The sequence below is a fragment of the Myotis lucifugus genome, unplaced genomic scaffold, assembly GCF_000147115.1.
Source record: "Myotis lucifugus unplaced genomic scaffold, Myoluc2.0 scaffold_1147, whole genome shotgun sequence".
Taxonomy (NCBI): Eukaryota; Metazoa; Chordata; class Mammalia; order Chiroptera; family Vespertilionidae; genus Myotis; species Myotis lucifugus.
Window position 1 is genome coordinate 1 of NW_005872195.1, and position 7,145 is coordinate 7,145.

The following is a 7,145-nucleotide window of genomic DNA, read 5'->3' on the forward strand; positions in this document are numbered from 1 at the left end:
GGCGTCTAGTGTAAATATATGAGCATGGCTGTATTCCATAAATTGATCTCCTTTTCTGAAATTAACATTTAAAGCTATTTTACTAGGACTATATCTCAAGAAACCAGAAACACCAATCAGAAAGGATATATGCACCCCTATGTTCATAGCAGCACAATTTACAATAGCTAAGATTTGGAAACAACCTAAGTGCCCATCAGCAGATGAGTGGATTAAAAAACTGATACATCTACACAATGGAATATTATGCCACTATAAAAAAGGAGTTTTTACCATTTGCAACAGCATGGATGGAACTGGAGAGCATTATGCTAAGCGAAACAAGCCAGTTGGAGAAAGATAAATATCACATGGTCTCACTCATATGTGGGATATAATGGTCAACATAATTTGATGATCAAGAATAGATCCAGAGACAAATGGCAGGGAAGAGGGGGTTAGAGAGCAACCAAAGGACTTGTAAGCATGCATATTAGCATAACCAATGGACACAGACACTGGGGTGGTGGGGACTTGCCCGGGGTGGGAATGGCTGAGGGAGGGGGTGGGTCAAGTGGGGAAAAAGGAGACATATGTAAAATTTTAGACAATAAAAAAAGGAAAAATAAGTAAATAAAGCTATTTTAGCTATAGTCCACCGATTTTGATATATTGTATTTTTGTTATTCAGTTTAATATATTTTCTCATTTTTTTCTCTTTTGACTTACAGATTATTTACAAATGTGTCTTAATTCTTAAATATTTTCAGTTTTTAAATAAAAATTATTTATCTTCAATTTACTTACATTGATTGCAAATGTTAATTACAAATCTTTTCTGAAAATTGACCTAGCATATTTTGGATGATGATCAATGTGTAATCAATTTGAAATCAATGTGTATTCTGCAGTTTTTGGATTCAGTGCACTCTGAAAATATCCATTAAATCAAGGTGGTTTATGATCCTATTAAGATATACCACATTATTGACATTGTGTCTATTTTTTTTATAAATCACTGACAGAGGTATTTTAAAATACTCAGCTATGATTGTGGACTTGACTATGTCTCCGTTTACTTCTGTCAGTTTTTGCTTCATGTATTTTTAAGCTCTATTTTTTGGCATATACACACACAAATTAGATTTTCCTAATAATTCAATCCTTTTTTTCATTATGAAATGTTTCTTTTCTTTTGGTGATACTCTGTCTTATTGTCTACTTTATCTGATATCACTATAGCCACTCCTACATCTTAATGCTTACAAAATGAATGGCATCCATTTTTTATTCTGCTAATTTCAACCTATATGTGTCTTTATTTTTAAAGTGCTCCTTGTAGATGGCATGTAGTTGGACATTGTGAGATTCTCCAGTCCGACAATCTCTGCCTTTTGATTGAAATGTTTAATCCATTTATATTTGATGTATTATTGGTTTGGTTAAACTTACATCTATCATTTTGCTATTTGTTTTCTATTTGCCTCCTTTGATTCTTTTGAAATTGATAATATATTTTTAATCTAACATATCCAAAATACCATTTCTACATATAATCAATATTTAAAAATATTAATGAGATACTTTACATTCATTCAACTTTATTGAGGTATAATTGATAAGTAAAATTGTAAGAAAATTAAAGTGTATAGTATGACAATTTGATATATGTATACATTATGAAAAGAATTTCTACCATCTAGTTAATTAACACATTCATTGTATTGCATATTTATCTTTTTTGGTGAAAAGTTACACTCTGTTATACAATACAGTTATCAAATATAGTCACCATGTTATACATTAGATCCTTAGACCTTATTCATCTATAGCTGAGAGTTTGTATGCTTTTATGAACCTCTTTCTATTTTCCCCACCCACCAGGCCCTGGCAACAATTTTCTATTCTCTACTTCTATAAGTTTGACCTTTATTTTAAATTTCACATATAATGTGACCTAAATGCAGCATTTGTCTTACTCTGTCTGGATTATTTCACTTGGCATGATGCCCTCAAGGTCCATCTATGTGTCACAAATGGCAGGATTTCCTTCTTTCCTGTGGCTGAACGTTCCATTGTACGTATATTCCACACTTTCTTTTATCCATTTACTCACTGATGAAAACTTAGGTTATTTCCATATCTTGACTATGTGAATAATACTGCAATGAACATGGAGGTACAGATATCTCTTTGATTACCTGCTTTCATTTCCTTTGGATATATTCCCAACAGTAGTATTGCTGGGTCATATGATAGTTTTTTTGTTTGTTGTTTTTGTTTTTTGTTTGTTTGTTTGTTAATCCTCACCCAAGGATTTTTTTCCATTGGTTCTTAGAGAGAGTGGAAAGGAGGGGGAGAAACAGTGAGAAACAACTGATTAGAGTGACACATCAATTGGTTGCCTCCCACACATGCCCCAACTATGGCCAGGAATCTAGCCTGCAAGCAAGATATGTGCCCTTAACCAGAATTAAACCTGGGACTCTTCAGTCTGCAAGCCAACACTCTATCCACTGAGCCAAACTGGCCAGGGCTGGTAGTTCTATTTTTAATTTTTTGAGGAACCTCCATGCCGTCTCTACAGCAGCTGTATGTACTATTTTATAATCCTCAAAAAAAAAAAAAGCACCACGGATCCCCTTTTCTCCACATTCTTGCCAATACTTGTTATCTCTCATCTTTTGGATGACAACCATTCTAACAGGTGTGATGTGATATCGCACTGTAATTTTTTAAAATATATTTTTATTGATTTGAGAGGAAGGGAGAGGGAGAGACAGAAACATCAATGATGAGAGAGAATCATTGATTGGCTGCCTCCTGCCTGCCCCCTACTATAGATTGAGTCCCCAACCCAGGCATGAGCCCTGACCAGGAATCAAACGGTGACCTCCTGGTACATAGGTTGACGCTCAACCATTTTGTGTATGGTATAAGTTTCATTATTTTACATGTGGCTATCTAGTGTTTCCAACATCATTCATTTTTTTCCCCATAGTATATTCCTGGCTCCTTTTTTATAAATTAATTGGCAATATAGACATGGGTTTATTTCTGAGTTTCTTTTCTAGTCCATTGATCTATGTGTCTCTTTTTATGTCAGTACCACACTGTTATGATTACTATAGCTTTTTAATATAGTCTGAAATCAGGAAGTGTGATGCCTCCAGTTTTGTTCTTCTTTCTGGAGATTACTTGGTTATTCAGTCTTTTGTAGTTCCATATGAATTTTAGATTTTTCTATTTATGTGAAAAATACCATTAGAATTTTAATAGGGATTACAATGAATTTGTAGATTGCTTTGGGTAGTATGAACATTTTAATGATATTACTTCTTCCAAACCATGAATATAAAATTTTTCCATTTACTTGTGTCTTCTGCAATTTCTTTCATCAATGTCATATAATTTTCAGTGTATAGATCTTTCACCACCCTGGTTAAATTTATTCCTAAGTATTTTATTCTGTTTGATGCAATTTTAAGTGGAAGTTTTAAAAATTTCTCTTTCTGATAGATCAATGTTAGTGTACACAACTGCTTTTTGTATATTGACTTCTTTTACCCTGAAACTTTATTAAATTCATTTATTGGTTCTAACAGCTTTTCGGTGGAGTCTCTAGGGGTTTTCTATATGTAATGTAGAAATGTCATCTGTGAATAAACAGTTTTACTCCTTTCTTTCCAATTTGGATGTCTTTTATTTGTTTTTCCTGCCTAATTTCTCTGGTTAGGACTTCTAGGATTATGTTGAATAAAAGTGGTGAGAGTGGGCATCCTTATCTTATTCCTGATTTAGAGGAAAAATAGCTTTTCACCATTGAATATGATGTTAATTGTGGGCTTGTCATATATGACCTTTATTATATTGAGCTACAGTCGCTCTATACACAATTTGTTGAGAGTTTTTTTATCATGGATGGATATTGAATTTTTTCAAATGCTTTGTCTGCCTCTGTTGAGGTAATCACACAGTTTTTATACTTTATATTGTTGTGATGTATCACATTGATTGATTTGCAGATGTTGAACCATCCTTGCATTCCTGGAATAAATTCCATTCCATCATGGTGTATGATCCTTTTCATGTACTATTGAATTTGGTTTGCTAATATTTTCTTGAAAACTTTTACATCTAGGTTCACCAGGGTTATTAACCTGTAATTTTTTTTCTCATAGTGTCATTTTCTGATATTTGGTATCAGGGTAATGCTAGCCTTGTAAAATGAGTTTATAAGTGATTCATCCTCTTCAATTTTTTGGAAAAATGTTGAGAATTGCAATTAATTCGTCTTTAAATGTTTGGTAGAATTCACCAGTGAAGTCATCTGGTCCTGGACTTTTTTTTTTTGGCGGGGGTGGGGGGAGTGGAGTAGGGGGATGTTTTGATTACTAATTTAGTCTCCTTAGTAGTAATTGGTCTGCTCAGATTTCCTATTCTTTATGATTCAGTCTTGGTATATTAAATGTTTCTACAAATGTATCCACTTCTTCTAGGTTGTCCAATTGTTTGGTATATAATTGTTCATAGATTACCTTCTGATTCTTTGTAGTTCTGTGGTATCAATTGAGATCTGCTTTATATATTTAGGTGCTTCTATGTTGGGTGCATAAACATTTACAAATGTTATATTCTCTTATTGTATTGACCCCAATATCATTATATGACCTTCTTTGTTTCTTATTACATTCTGTCTTGAAGTCTATTTTGGCTGATATAAGTATAACTAACTACCTTAGCTTTCTTTTGGTTTCCATTTGCATGTATTATCTTTTTCCATCCTGTTACTTTCCGTCTCTGTGCATCCTTAAAGCTGAAGAGAGTCTCTTGCTTTAGCTTTAACAATCATCTATTTGCTGATGATTCACAAATATCTATTTAAGATATACCTCTTTCCCGCCGAACCGGTTTGGCTCAGTGGATAGAGCGTCGGCCTGCGGACTCAAGGGTCCCGGGTTCGATTCCGGTCAAGGGCATGTACCTTGGTTGCGGGCACATCCCCACTGGGGGGCGTGCAGGAGGCAGCTGATCGATGTTTCTCTCTCATCGATGTTTCTAGCTCTCTATCCCTCTTCCTTCCTCTCTGTACAACATCAATAAAATATATTTTTTTTTAAAAAAAGATATACCTCTTTCCCACAGAAAGCTTAAACTCAAAAATGACCAAAAATGAACTCAGTTTGCCCTAGAAACTTGCCTTTTCTCTTATATTTCAATCAATGGTACCAACATCCTCCCAGTTTTTAATTTGATGCTTTCCTCTTCTTCATACCCAGTGTCTCCCATCCCATTTGACCCCCAATATTAAATTATGACATCCTATCTTTCCTTTTAATTCTCTTGAATATGTCTTCTCTGTGTGCTCATAATTGCCACCTTTGTTCACCAACATTAACTATTTCTTCCTAATTGGTCTCCCATTTCCAATATTTTTCCTTCCTAAAAAAAAATCATCTGTATCATAACTGGAATGGGCTTTCTAAATTTAAAAGATGTCATTGTCATTTTCTTCTATGTACTGTTTCAATGTGTATTGCCCTTGGGAAAAAATCCAAATTCACCCATCTGTTTTTACAATATGTACCAGTCACATTAAACATTTTGTGATCCAGGATGATGCCATATTTCTGTCACCTATAGGTCTTTGTACCCCCAATCCTTTTGCCAAAAAATGCCTTTTCCAAACCCATCTTTATTGCTAACTTCTATTCGTTTTTTAGATGTCAAGTTAAGATATCACTGCCAGAGAAGTCTTGAAATCTTTTAGACCTGTAATATTCAATATGATAGCCACCACTAAAACACAGCTATTGAGCACTTAAAATGTGGCTAATCTGAATTGAGATGTACTCTACACCACACTTTAAAACTTAGTATTTTAAAATGTAAAATTATCTTATGTACTGGTTACATGTGAACTACTATTTTGGATGTACTGAATTAAAGAAAATATATTATTGAAATTAATTTTATGGTGGTTTTTAATGTGATTACAATAAATCTCAAAATTACACGTGGCTTGAATTATATTTCAGTTGGACAACACCTAGATTAGATGAGAAGGAGCCCCCTTTTTTCAGTATCCTATAGTTATTTCATTAGTAGCATTTATTATATCAGGTAAAAATTCTAGATTGTATTCTGCACTAGACTGCAGGGATCTAATAAACAAGAGGCTGTCTTATACTAATAAACAAGAGGCTACCTTAGTAAATATGGCCATTTCAATACTAAGGGTGTTAAAATACAGTCAATCCTCATCCTGGCTCAGTTGGAAAGAGCCGTGGTCGGCAAACTGCGGCTTGAGAGCCACATGCGGCTCTTTGGCCCCTTGAGTGTGGCTCTTCCTAAGCCTTAGGAGTACCCTAATTAAGTTAATAACAATGTACCTACCTATATAGTTTAAGTTTAAAAAATTTGGCTCTCAAAAGAAATTTCAATCGTTGTACTGTTGATATTTGGCTCTGTTGACTAATGAGTTTGCCGACCACTGGAGAGCATCATACAGTACACCAAAAAGGATTGCAGGTTTGACTCCTGGTCACAGCACAGGCCTGGGTTACTTCGATCCCCTGTTGGGAAGCACATACAGCAGGCAATCGATCAATGTTTGTCTCTCTTTCTCTCCCTTCCTCTCTCTCTAAAATCAATAAACATGTCCTCAGTGAGGATTTTTTTTTAAAAAAAGGTTAATCCTCATTATTTATTCATTGATTCCGTATTTGTGAATTTCCCTACTTGCTAAATTTATTTGCAACCTCAAAATCAATACCCTAGCTGCTCTGGCCGTCATTCATGGTCATGCACAGAGCAGTGAAAGGTTTGTATCATACAACACACGTTTTCCTGGCTGAGGTCAAACAAGGCGATGCTCTGCTTTCCTGTTTCAGTTGTCAAACAGTAAAGTATTTTTCAGTCTTTCAGTGCCACTTTTTCATATTTTCTCTTACTTTTGTTGGTGACTTGGCTGTTTAAAATGGCTCCCATGGCCTGGCTGTCATGGCTCAGTGGTTGAGCATCACCCCATGAACCAGGAGGTCACCGTTTGATTCCGGGTCAAGGCACATGCCTGGGTTGCGGGCTTGATCCCCAGTGTTGGGGGTGCAGGAGGCAGCTGATCAATGATTCTCCCCATCATTGATGTTTCTCTCTCACTCCTTCCC